This window comes from Macrotis lagotis, chromosome 1 (assembly GCF_037893015.1).
Source record: "Macrotis lagotis isolate mMagLag1 chromosome 1, bilby.v1.9.chrom.fasta, whole genome shotgun sequence".
NCBI lineage: Eukaryota > Metazoa > Chordata > Mammalia > Peramelemorphia > Peramelidae > Macrotis > Macrotis lagotis.
The window spans coordinates 633,486,518-633,501,198 of NC_133658.1; the positions used below are offsets into that span (position 1 = coordinate 633,486,518).

A 14,681-nucleotide genomic window follows, 5' to 3' on the forward strand; every position below is an offset into this window, starting at 1 on the left:
GAAGTATACTAGTAGGGAAGGGGAGAATGAAATTCTAGAGGGAAGAAGGATGAAACTGATATTAAAAAAAACAGAATTTAATGTGGATCTGGAAAACCTGCCTACAAATTGCAATTTCAGTGTTAGTTACAGGAATTTGAACAAATCACATCTCTGAGCTTATTTACCCACAGTCCTTTACAAAATTATTGTGATAATCAAATGATATAATAAACATAAGTGCTTAGAAAATAACTAGCAAAATTTGTTATTATTAGTTATATTAAACAGAAGCATAGATTAAGAGCATGAACTAAAACCCAGAGAAGTTAAGCCATTTGCTGAAGGTCACATAAATGATAAGTATGTTAAATAAAATTTGAACTCAGGTCTTGTGGCTACAAAGCCATTTACCTTTCCACTGTACCTATTTGTTTTCTGTTATTCATAAAAATAACAGAAGCACTTTTAAAAGTACATTAAGTTTTTCAAACTACTAGGAATTTTATACTGTATACTAGTAGTTATGTAATACTCATTTCTGGGGAAGACCTGATACTGTGCAAGGTCCCACCTAAATGTGCAGATAAAGATAACACTTAATGAGCAAACAAATCTCATCTCCTCTGTCTCTATCATTATTTTTGAATCTAGAACAATTTAACCCTAAGGGCCAAGGATGGAAAGGGCTAGCTAGTCATGTGAATGATGGTAACTGAAATAACATCTTAGCCAGTCTACTTGATAAACTTTCATTTAAGTAGGTTCAAATTGATGAGGTTCATTTTCATCCAGGCTTTTCTCAGACAGGGACTGGGGAAGTTAGAAACCACACCATCTGGACTGGATATCAACTCTCAAGTTAATTCCAACTTTGTTGACCTTGAGTGTGCTGCCAAGGACTATCTTTCATATCACCTAATTTTTTTTGTAAAGTTCATTTGCTAGATCTTGACCATTTATTGAATATCTGATTCTTTCATGCTTATGAGACCCAGAATCCTGAGTCCTACAAGGCCACCAGTGAACCAAAAGAATAAGGAAAACATACTAGGGAATGAGTTATTAAAAATCAAGACAAAATGCTAATGTCCAGTTTAATAAATCAAGAAATATTGCCTGAAAGAGACTTCAGAGGTCATAGAGTCAATATTCTTGCTTCCAAGGTATTGAACTAAAGCCAAACTGGCTAATTTTATACTTTAAAAGTTTTAGAGAAATTAATTTCACTGCTTGTCTTTTTTTAAATTTGTGGACATAATTTTCGTGGACAGTTCACATAAACCTTTCTATAAATGACTGGCAGGGTAAAGAGATAATTATTGATATTAATTTGGTTAGCTTGCTGAGGTTCAAACCTAGGACATTTCATTAATATTTAATAATTAGATTATTATAAAGGCAAAAGCCACTGTTCTCACATTACTTTCAAGGTCTATTAAGCTAACAGCAGAAAGGAAAGGATGACTATCTTTACCATTGGACAGGGGGTGGTATACAACCAATTCAGGGACAAGGTATATAATTCCTGTCTTACAAGTAGAATGCAGATAGACACAGGACAAAAGAAAACACTGGGAAAATAAGAATGAAGATGTGGAACTATGGCCACAAAAACCTGATGAAGGAATGATACAGCTTCAGAGAATAGCTGACATAGCAACATTGAGGTCTTTGGTGTCTCCAACCAGTCTGGAGGTGACATATGACTCATTTGTTATTACCAGTTTGCATCTGAAGATGCCTCAGTGCAAGCAGAGAAAACTGTTTTTATTTTGTTCTACCAGGAACACATGACAAAGCATTCAAACATAATGCAAATAATTGCAAACTGATGTATACAGCAGTTTAAAATTGAATAAATAATTTAGCTTTTACGCATGGGCAACCCTTTCCAAAAAAACCCTGCAAATCAGAACTCTTATGTTGGAATTTATTTTATTTTGTTAATAGATGAACTAATATGATAGGCATTTAATTGTATAATGTATTATTAGCCATTTTCTTTGGCATACCATTAGCTTTAAATAGTATTAATATTTAACATTTCATAATACACACAACAAAGTTCTTTTTTTTCCAGCTCAACTGAAAATGGATGCAATAGTAAATCTCTTTAAAGTGGATTCTAAGATTCTCAGTATGCAAAACCTGTTCCATTTATACTGTTTGATCAGAAATACTCAAAATGCCACAGACTAATAAGGCAAATGTTGAAGGATGACAATGATGCCAAAAATGTATTATGATTTTGTACTTTAATACAATTCAGTGCATAATTAGTCACAGTAATATAATTTGAATATTTAGGAGAATATTTAAAGATGTTATAGGATGGATCTAAGTGCATTCAGACTTTTTTTCTCGTGGACAGTTGAATTCAGGTATAAATTTGTGATTAATGTTTGATAATGGGGGGCAGGGGGGGGAGAATTCAACCACAGGTTTCTTGGAGTATATTTGTGCTAAAGGAAGACCCAGAGACATTAATACTGTGATATTAGTGTTTAAAAAAATCTAAAGTTGAGTTTAATTATGAAATACAAGAACAACCCAGATGCCCAGGTTGAGTCTTCCCTTATCAGAACCATTTCAATTTTATTCTGTGTTACATGGCTATAGCCAGTCCTAAACCAGCAATCTTAGAAGTGTGCATCCATAATCAAAAGGAGATCTAGGTCTAAGGAATGGATGAAGTAGCACAAATCTATCTATACTCAATCAGCAACGCAAAGCAAATACCCAACTAATGATAAATCAGCATCATCCTTATGTACTAAGACCAGTCTTACTAAAGAAAAGTTTTCATTTCAATAGCTATTTAGTTTGCGTTTGTCCTTTAATGTAATTTTCTGTAAATGCATGAGGAAATATTCAATGGTGAACTTTTCATCTGTACTGTATTCCAGGCCAATAATGACCAATAATAACCAAATCCCATCACCATGAACCACATTTCAAATGGGAAGCAGGACATCAAAAACTTGTAACTTTATTGATAATGATTTAATTATAAGGCCAAGAATCATGTAGGTAGAAAGATCTGACATAGAATCAATGTAGTTTAGTAAGTAGTAAGTACCTACCAAATAAGTGCTAAAGATACTAGGATACATAGAACTAAAAATGCAAAGATATGATACATAGTATGATATATCATATGATATATAGTAAAGGTACACACAAAACTATGATATACCATATGATACAGAGTAAAGCTACAGATGCTATGATAATAATTATAATAACTTTTATTTATCATTTTAAAGTTTCTAAAGCATTTTACAGTATTATCTCAAATTATCCTTAGAGACTCTGTAAGGTAGATACTATTACTTTTTTTATATTTTACACAAGAAAAAATTAAACTTACGGGAAATTAAATAATAATTCAGTTAAAAAGTGTCAAATGAAAGATTTATATTGACACAATCTCTTCTCTCAAATAGCTAATTTAAAAAGGTTTGGGAGAAAGGGGGCATATTTATGACCCCATTCTAATACAAATCAAAATAAGAAAAAAAGTAGCACAAAAATTGAGAAAAAGAAAATTCTCCTTTATCCAAAGAGGTCAAGGAAGATCTCTTGAAGAACCTTGAAAGAAACTAAATCAACAAATAAAAACTAGGAGAAAATTATCATGTTCAAATGAATGAAGAACAGAGTAAAATTATAACATGACTAGTACTCTAATTTGATATGAATGTAGAGTATTATAAAGAGGAACAATAAAATATAAGTATTTGAAAACAGCATGGTACATATAGTAGATAAACTGGTGGACTTGGAGTCAGGGAGACCTGCAATCAGAGCTACTTTATTTAGCTGTGCAAACATAAGTAAGATATTTGGCCTCTCTGAATCTCAATGTCCTCCTTTATAAAATGGAGATATGTTTAATATTTATCTCAAGTTATCATAAGACTTTAATGTAATGCTTGTACAATACATAGTAATGTTGAAAATGATAAATAACTGACAGGTACAATGTAACAAATATGGAAACAGAGATAGGTAGGAATCAAGCACTTTATCTGTTACTGCTTACTATCCCTCACCATCTAGAATTATAGTTGGGAGCTATTTCCAGTTATCCTAAATCATATCTAGTAACTTATCTAAATGGCTCCAGGGAGAAAGTGAGGTTGGTGATTTGCACAACCCTTTCTCACTCAAATTCAATTCACTTGAATGTCATGGCATCACCTCTCTGATATCATGCTCCTCCTCAAGAACAAAGAATAAACAACAACAGTCAAGCCATAGAGAGAACTGGACTACAGAGAAAAATAATTCCATCTTATTCTTTAGGTAATTTGGAGCCCCTAAAGTTTTTGAACAGAGGAAGGACATGATCAGACCAATAAATTACTTTGGCAATAATGTGAAATATAGATTGGAAAGGGGAGAGAATATTGGCAGTGACAGCAGTTAGAAGATAATTATGATAGTTAGGGTGAAAGTTAATAATGGCATGAACTAGGAAAATAGGAGTGAGAGTGAAAAAGAGACTATAAATTAAAGCTATCAAAAAAGACAAAAATCAACAGGAATGGACAGCTGATTAGATGTGAGATGAGGCCTAGAGAAATAGTAGTGTCATCAATAGTAATATTAGATGAGGAAATAATAAATTCAGTTTGAAACATAATATCCTGGAGATGCCAGTGGAATATCCAGGTAGATGTATCCAGGAGATAGTTATAAATTTAGGATGAGCTCACAGGAAAAGTTGGAATAGAATAGAATTCCTTTAACTCTATGCCTAGATAAAGGAGACAGTCTGGAACATTTGAGTTCAGTTCCAGCCTCAGACCTTTACTGACTGTGTGATGCTGGTCAAGTCTCTTAACATCTATCAAGTTCAGTCTCTAAGCTAATAGTAGCATCTACCATCCTAGGATTGTTGAAGGAAGAAAAAGGGGATTTATTCAGTGTTTGTACTATGCTAAGCTCTTGATAAGCCTTATCTCATTTGATCCTTACAACAACCCTATAAGATTGCTGTTATTATTATCTCCATTTTACAGCGGGGAATAAAATGAGATAATGTTTCTAAAGAACTGAGAAAACCTTAGAAAACTACATAAATACTCTCTGATGTTGAACATGATGGTATTCATAATTGTATTTATCAAGCCATAAGAGTGAATGAGTCAACAAAGGAGAAAATATACAGAGGAAAAAAAAGGCCTAGCAAAATGCTTATTTACATTTAGAAGGGTGAATAAGAAAAAAAGACAAATTAATGAGACTGAGCCAGAGATAATAGAGAGATGAGAAGAAAACTAAGAAAGGATAATTTCACAGATGTCAAAATAGGAGAGAGAATCAAGAATGAGATAGTCAGCAGTTGAATGATACAGAAAAGTAAAAGAGGGTAAAAACTGAAAAGGGTCATTGATTCTGGTAATGGGGGACATAATATGGTATAGAGAGCCTTGGCTTTATAGTCTAAAAATCTTGGTTCAAATTCAACTTATAAATATTGGGACTTTGAGCAAGATACTTCCCTCACTGGGCTTCAGCTTCCCCATCTGTAAAATGAAGAACTAAATTAGTTGAACTCATATGTCTCTTCTTACTCTAAATCTGTACCAGATGATAACTTGAGTACCAAGTAGACTCGAGATTAGACCTTGTAGTGTCTTTGTTTTATTGTCAGCATGAGGAACCTGAGAATGTTTGTGGCCATAAGGTAGGACAGCAAAGAAGGAGATATTGAAGAAGAAAGAAGGGTTTTGATTGATAGATCAATGTCCTGAAAAAAAAAGGAAAGAAGGGGATCAAGAGTACATGGGGCTCCCCAATTGATAAATAGTAAAAAGATATGAACAGACATTATTGATTAGAAAAATGCAAATTAAAATAGCAATGAGGTATCACCTCACACCTATTAGATTGGCCAAGATGAGGAAAAGGGAAAATGATCAATGTTGGAAAGGTTAAGGGAGGATTGGGACACTGATGCATTGTTGTGAATGGATCCACCCTTCATGGAGAGCAATATGGAATTACGCCCATAGAGGAGTCTTACCCTTTGACCCAGAAATTCCAATTCTAGAAGAAATTATATCCAGAAGAGATTATTTAAAAAAAGGGAAAAGTCTCACATGTTCCAAAATATTCATAGCAGTTCTTTTAGTAGTGGCAAAGAACTAGAAATTGAGGGGATACCTATCAATGGGAAAATGACTAAACAAATTATGGTACATGAATACTATGGAATATTACTTTTCTATAAGAAACCATACATGGGGAGGCTGAGTCAAGATGTCAGTGTAAAGGCAGGAATTCCGGGAAAGTTGTTCCCCAAAAACCTCCAAAAGCAGCCAAATTATGACTCTAGCCAAAATTTAGAGGGACATAAAGACTGAGTGATACAATTTCCCAGTCCAAGACAACTTAGAAGTTCCATGGGAAAGGTGTATTTCACTGGGACTGGGGTTGGAAAAAGCCACCATGAATGCAGGGGCAGCCACAGCCGCAGCTACAACTGGAGCTGCAGCTGGGTCGAGTGCCTAGATCCCTGAGAGCACCTAAGTCCCTGGCAGAAGAGGCAGTTTCCAGTACTCCTGGCCCAGGGATCACCAGGAACAGCTTGAAGGGATGGTGAGAGAACTGCTGCACCAGAGTGAGTGCAGAGTGAGCCCAGGCCTCAGAGCAGCCCTCCAGAGAACCTGCAGCAGCAATCAGGGAAGGCAGCCTACACCTCCAAAGCACAGCCCACAGATGGCAAGGGGGTCCGGAAGACTGCAGAGGTCTCTCTGTTCTCCCTGGGGCAGGACTCAGCTGTTTGCCCAAATCCAGGTTGTATTTAGGGCTCCCATACCACCATAGCAGAGCAGGGACTCTCCTTACAGCTCCAGAGCAGAAGGGAAGGCCTGTGGTCATCTACATACCAAATCACAGGCAAGAGGGTATTCAAAGCCTTTCATCAGACCTTGGAGGAATTAAGGTCCCTGTGGGTTGTCCACCTCCCCAAAAAAACCCAAATCCTTGGAAGTGTGGTAAACTAGTCATAGGCTGAGGAAATGAGCAAATAAAAGAAAAAGAAGAATCTGACCATAGAAATTTATTTTAGTCCCATGGAAGATTCAGAAGATGACAAAATTGAAGTGTCTGTATCCAAAACCTCCAAGAGAAATAGAAAATGGACTCGGGATGTGGATGAGCTCAAAAAAAAAGACTTTGAAAGCAATTAAGGAAGGTAGAAGAAAAATTGGGAAGAGAAATGAGAGCATGAAAATTAAATCAGTGACTTGATGAAAGAAATACCAAAAGAAAATAATGAAGAAAATAATATGTTAAAAACTAGTTTAGGCTAAATGGAAAAAGCAACACAAAAGGCAAATAAGGTGAAGAATGCCTTAAAAAGCAGAATTGGCCAGCTGGAAGAGGAGATAAAAAAAAAGTTCTCTGAAGAAAATAACTCCTTCAAATGCAGAATGGAATTAAGGAAGCTGATGGCTTTGAGAGAAATCAAGAAGAAATAAAACTATTCCAAAAAAAAAAAACAAAAATTAGAAGAAAATGTGAAATTCTCATTAGGAAAACAACCAAACCTCAAAAACAGATCCAGAAGAGATAATTTAAAAACTATTGGGCTACTTGACAGTCATGACCAGGAAAAGAGCCTCGACTTCATTTTTCAAGAAATAATACAGCACAATTTCCCTGAGATCCTAGAAGCAGAGGGTAAAATAGAAATTGGGGGAATTCACTGATCACCTCCTGAAAGAGATCCTAAAAGAAAAACTTCCAGGAATATTATAGATAAATCCCAAAACTCCCAAGTCAAAGAGAAAATACTAAAAGCTTCCAGAAACACTTCAATTACCATGGTTCTATAGGCAGGATTACACAGGATGTGCCAGCATCTACATTAAGGGCTTGTGGAGCTTGGAATATGATATTCTGGAAGGCAAAAGATCATGGTTTACAACTGAGAATCGACTACCCAGGAAAACTGAACATCCTCTTTCAGGGGAAAAGATGGATTTTCAATGAAACAGGAGACTTTCAAACTTTCCTATCGAAACGACCAGAGCTGAACAGAACGTTTGGTCTCCAATTACAAGACTCAGGTGAAGCATGGAAAGGGTGAACAAGAAGGACTAAATATAAGGAACTTAATGATGTTGAACTGTTTGTATTCCTGCATGAGAAGAAGATACTGATAACTCATATGAACTTTGTCATTTTTAAGAGCAGTTAGAAGGAGCATATTTAGACAAGGCACAAGAAGAAGCTGAATATAATGGTATAATGTAGGAAAAAGATGGATTCAGTGGGTGATAAAGGAAAGTACTGGGAGGAAGAGAAAGGAGAGGGAGAAGGGGCTAAGATATTTCACATAAGAGTCAAGAAAAAGCTTTTTTTCAATGGGGTGGAATGGGGAAAGGTGAGGGGAAATGAGTGAGCCTTCATTCTCATCAGAAATGTCTCAGAGAAGAAATAACATAAACGCTTAATAGTGTATAGAAATCTATCTTACTCTAGAGGAAAAATGAAAGGAAAGGGATGGGATAGGGGGAATGGGGGAGGGGAAAGGGGGAATAAGTGATGGAAAAGAGGGAAGATCATGGGAGAAGGGTACTCAGATACAAGACACTTTTGGACAGTGACAGGATGAAAGGAGAGAACGAGAGAGAGAATGGTATAAATGAGAGTGGGAAGGAATAGAGTGGAGGGAAATTCAGTTAGTAATAGCAACTGTGGAAAAAATATTGAAGCAACTTCTTTGGTGGATTCATGATATAGAAGGCAATTCATCCCAGAGACAGAGCCATTGGAATCTTAACACAGACTGAAGAACATCTTTTTCCTCTCTCACTATTCTTGAGGTTCCTCAACTTTTTTGGTGGAGAGAGGGGTTTATGTTTATTCTCACAAAAAGTTTACTGTAATAATATAAAATAAATAAACAAAAAATCCTCAAAAATAAAATAAAAAAAGAAACCATATATGGTTGGACTCTAGAAAAGCATGGAATGATTTACAGGATCTCATGTTGAGAGAAGGGAACAGAACCAAGAGAACAATGTACACAATAACAACATTGTGAGATGAACAACCTTGATGGAAGCAGCTCTTGTCAGCAATTCAGAGAGCTAGGACAACTGTATTAGACCAGCTATGAACAATGTTAACCCCATCCAGAGGAAAAAAATCAAAACAAAACACACACACACAAAACAACCCTTCAAAATCTGATGAACACTTTATAAAACTTATCTCTTATGTATCTCTTTCCCATAATCCTAATTCCTCACACCAAAAATAACTAATCTGTAAATGTTAATCAAAAATATGTACAGTGCTAACCTGACTGCAGTTGAGGGAAGGAAGATGGGAAGAGAGGGTGGAAGGAAATTTTGTAGCTTAAAAATATACATATGCATATGGATGGAAATTAATTAAAAAGAGTGTATGGGGAAAACAACATTGATAAGGAGGTGCAATTCTTCATTCACTAATACTGGAAAGAAAGAGGAAGTTAAGACAGAAGTTTTGAAGAAAAAAGAATGAAGATGGTTTTATTATCTCAATCTTCTCAGGGAAATAGAAGAAAAGAGTTGTACAGTTCATGAAAGGAAGAAGAATTTAAATATAATATTCTAACAATAATATTGTGATAGATAATACCTAACCAACCTTAGGTACATAGTAAATACTCTATAAATCTTTGTTTGATTGTGCATTTCCATTAGTAGCTATTAAATGAAACCACTTAGCATATTTTTTTTTTAGATTTTTCAAGGCAATGGGTTTAAGTGGCTTGCCCAAGTCCACACAGCTAGGTAATTATTAAGTATCTGAGGTCGGATTTGAACCCAGGTACTCCTGACTCCAAGGCTGGTTCTCTATTCCCTGCGCCACCTAGCCACCCTCAATTACCATATTTAACAAAATAATTAGCCAGTTATAATAATAAGTCAACAAGACTGTAGTGTCTACTGTGTTATCAGGTACTGTGCTAGTCACTATTTATATAAAGACAGAAGTGAAAAGTCCCTACCTTCAAGAAACTTACATTCTGTCAGAAGAGACAAAATATAAACAAACTATACAAATAAATCTAAGTTAATTTTTGTGGTAGCAGTAGGGTAGATCCCGAAAATCTTGTTATAGAAATTAGTGCTTAAGCTCATTTTTGAAAGAAACCAAAAGCCAGAGGTAGAGGAGAACAAAATGATCATAGGATCATAAATTTAGAACTGGAATGGGTCTAATCCAACCCCCCCCCATTTTATATTTGAAGAGACTGAGGCCTCAGATGTCAAGTGACTTGACGTGATCATACTGGGGGTAAGTGGAAGAAATGGAATCAAGAATATAAAGACACTGAACCAGATCTATAAAAGATCAAGGCACAGACCTCAGGGAGAGAAGTCAAGAAGAAATAGTATACAATGTCCTCCAAATTCAGATTTTCAGAAACTAGTTGGGGTTCTTTTGGGAAGGAGGAGGAGGAGGAGGAAGAAAAAGAGTGGGGTAATTTCATTTTACAATTTCTTCCCACATTATTTTCGACAATATTGTCCTCTTTAACTCAGAATACTAAGAGATATGTTGTATTTTTGTTTTTTTTTTTAATTTTTTTCATTCCTGTCCTGGAACACATTAGATTTTAAGCCTCCAAATAGGAAAATATCTTAGCCAACCAAGTTCTGGGCAGTGTGAGAGAGAAGTCTCTTTGAGAAATGAAGGTTTAAGAGAAGTCCTTCTTTCTATGATGGGACTTTTTGTTTCACATCCCCCACACCTTTCATGTGTGTTTTTGACAGCTGGTGTTGTGCCAGGCATTGACCAGTGAGAGGCATGATTGTTCTAAATTGGAAGCATCAGGCCTAGGGGTGTATTTTTATTGAGGGGTACAGAGGGTGGGAGAGAAATTTGAGGGTGGCAGGGCAGAAATCATCCACAGATGCTGTTCTGTGTCTGTTGGTGGATGTGATTTCGGAATTGTGGTAATTCCCATTTCAGTGACAGTTAATCAAAATTGGAGGGCACCCTGTTTGAAATTACCCACTGTTTCCTTTCCAAACTCAATGCAGACTCCCCACCTATAATTATTAGCATTATTCATCTCCCTCTTTGGGGTGCTGATGACGGGCCATAGAATACATCACCCCAACTGCCACATGAACAAAGATAGCAGAGGACCACATGAACCTCATCCCTCCTACACACTGAGACAACCATGCCTATGTATCCAGCAGAGACTTGAGAGTAACTTAGAATGACAATTTGGAAAGCCTTCTCTCCCCTTTATTTAGAAATGTCTGCAGGTTTCAAACCTAGTCAAACTGGGAGGTGTGAAGACAAACCTTTCTATTATTTCCAGGCAATCCTTTGGAGAGGGATGACTCCAGAGCACAACAGATCAGACTGCTGTCTCTGTATTTCTCTCTCCCTAAGACTTGGCTTTTTTCCCCTCTTCTCGAAAATATAATCTTTTCAAGTAAAATAAAGGAGAGCCAAAGTCAACCAGGGCAATGGAGGAGGCTAGTGAAAAATCTACCTCAGAGTGTTTCAAAGTAAGCACCAGGTGATAACCCCTTCCCTAAAAGTTGAACATCAAAAGCTGTTTTTTCTTCATTTTCTCCAGTGCTGTCAGTGAGGCTCCAATTTCTCTTTCTGAGGAGGGAAAAGAAAAGAGAGAGACTTAAGGGTGTAAGGAGGGAAGGGGCATAGGAGATGGATAAGCATGCTGCCAGAGCTACTGTAGCTTAAAAAAAATCTTCACACATCTAGTTTTACAGCAGTGTTACCTGCCGTGCCTTTTTTTCCCTGAAAGCCCCAAAGAAACATCTCAGAGACCACTGTGCTGTGGTAATAGACAGAACTGACTTTGGAAGATGGATTTCAAAAAAACCAGAGGCTGCTATGTGATATAAAAGTATGCCAAAGATTATTTAAGTGGCCAGTAATACAAACATTATGCTACTAACATTGAACAGTTTATCACATAAATATAATTGTCTTCTTTTAGAAGAATAATAAAAGCTGAATCCATATGTTACATATTATTTAAAATTGTTTTCTGCAAGATGTATTAGTCCCACTGAAGATGCAATTCTTCCACCAGAGGAGAGCAGCCGCCGTTTGATTTTATTACATTGTCATTTGTTTAATTTGTTTGTTCCCAGTCGTAGTTTCACAATTTTTTTTTCATGAACTGCTACCTTTACAGAGAATCGAGTTATAAAAGATAGGTGTTATTTGATTTCATTTTAAATGGGTCAGAAAGGTAGAAGACACATTTATTGATTTAGTCGAATTTTTTAAAAGAATATCTCTGCATCCTGAGTTATAATGTAATGGATATGGGCATGGGGGGGCAGGAGGGAAGAGGAGTAATGAAGCGGACCATACCCCCACAGCACATATTTTGATATTGTTATACTAGATACTAATGTTTCTTAAACTTAAGCTATTCAAATATGTAAACAAAATATGGAGAGACAACAGAGGGTTTTTAAAGAGGGGATACCAGGCATGGATCAGTAGAATATGCACATTTTCTGATTGAGAGAATAATCTAATGATCATAAAATATTAGATGTAGAGCTGGAAAGGACTTTATAAATCATTCAATCTAATTCTGATTTTGCAGGTGAGAAAAGTTACAGATTCAGAATACTGAAATGATTTATCCAAGGTCTCATAGGTCAAAGCAGCAGAGCTAGAATTCAATCCCAAGTCTGTTTCTCTATATAGCATATTTAAACTGGCTTCATTATACATACTATCTACACTCATCTGTAGCCTAAAGTTTACTACTGGATTGGTTAAATACAGATTAAGGGATATTTGTTTCTCCAGGAGTATCTTAACATTTTATTTCCCATTTTCTGCAACTAGGTTTCAAATGATGAATTATCCCAAATGAATATGAAATCCTAGATCATGTTTAAAGAGTGGTTGCTATCTCACATTAACCTATCTACTAATAGATTTTTATATAAAAAATTAAATCTCAATAATTATTTTTCCTTTATCAACTGACCTAGTTTAAGCAAAATACTCACACACAGACACACTCTATAATCTAATTATGAAAAATGATCAAATTATGAAACAAAAGTCTACAAAAACATCTGTATTGTTTTTCTTTCAATCTCCTGTGTTTCTTTCAATTTCCTGTTTGAGTTAGCTCCCCTTTTTCTGGTCTTAGGAAACTTTTTTTAATTTCAAGATGAATTTTTGCCATTCAAGGATGATTCTGCACCATTACCTTGTATCATCATTCTGTCTACTCCAAAAAGGCAAAATTTATTTTAATAGAAAAGACAAGGCATAATTAGAAAAATTAACTTACTTGTAGTACTTCATGAAATTTATATATGATTATAAACTCTATATAAATAATTAGGGATTATCCAGTTTAGAATAATCTATACCATTGTGTCTCTCTATTATTTTAGACAATTGATTGCTGACCATATTTAATTTCCAAATGATTCAAATATGATAAATTTGCCATCTCTTCCCTTTTGACTAAGAGTAGAAACAAGTGATTTTGTAAGGCAATGAATTCCTAGACACTGGAAGTATTCAAGCAGAATTTGATGGAACCTTTGAATGGGATGGTATAGAGAAGACTCCTCTGTTAGATGTGGCAATATATTAGTTGCCCTCAATTGTCATCCTCACTCTGGGATCCTAATGCTACTAAATAGGCTGTTTTAAATTATTTGCTCTATTCATTTTAGTTGGTAAGAAAAAAATCCCAAAGAAAAGAATGGGAGGGTAGGTAGAGTGTGAGAGTAGAAGAAATATTGGGAATTGTCCTCATTCAAAATGATTTAATGCTTTGAATTATCCCTTTACTTCACCTGTCTGAAAGCATTTATTCTACCAAGATAGCTAGGTGATATATTAGATATAGCACCAGACCTGGAGTCTTGAGGACCTGGGTTCAAATCTGACCTCAGACACCTGACACTTACTAGTTGTGTGACCTTGGACAAGTCACTTACCCTAATTGCCTTACATCCAGAGCCATCTCTAGTCATCCTGATTCATATCTGACCATTGGATCCAGATGACTCTGGAGGAGAAAATGAGACTGATGACTTAGCACAACACCCCTCTCACTAAACTCCAATTCATGTGCTTATCATGGTATCACCTTCCTGATGTCATGGTCAACATCAAAATCATATTTATCCTACAAGATTTTTCATTCTTTAATTATCAGATAATCTGGACGTATCTTCTACTTTGGGACATTCTAAGTAATGGAATATGACTCCTTTTATTGCCCAGACCAATGAAGCCTTGAAGAATAAAGGTTCTACTCTTTCTTTACTTATCCTTAGTTATTCTATATTTTCACCTTAATTCAAATATCTCTTGGACAAGAATTCAAGAATTCTCATAATATTCTCCTCTCCAAACTTCTGCCTTTACTGAAGTTTTCTCTATATATAGATAATAAGGTTGACTAGTCCAGGAACAAATCCTATTTATACTCCCAAGGCTAATATCATACCCCATTTCTTCAATCAGTCTATCATCAATAAGAATTTTAAAAAGGTATTATCTTCAAGGCACTGTTTAAGATATTGGGGATACAAATATGAAAGAGATTCAGTCTCTGCCCTAAATGAGTTTACCTTCTTAAAGGGAACACAGTACATTAAATGGAGTAGAGGCTAGGGAAAGGGGCTTCAATCTAAGTATCATAGGGA

General features: G+C 35.6%; 1 protein-coding gene across 1 annotated transcript in view; it reads left to right on the plus strand.

Moving 5' to 3' along the window:
• The window catches only part of ARHGAP15 (Rho GTPase activating protein 15), an 871,958-nt gene that overhangs the window by 552,361 nt on the left and 304,916 nt on the right, over positions 1 to 14,681 (plus strand). The gene's annotated exons all lie outside the window — the stretch shown is intronic.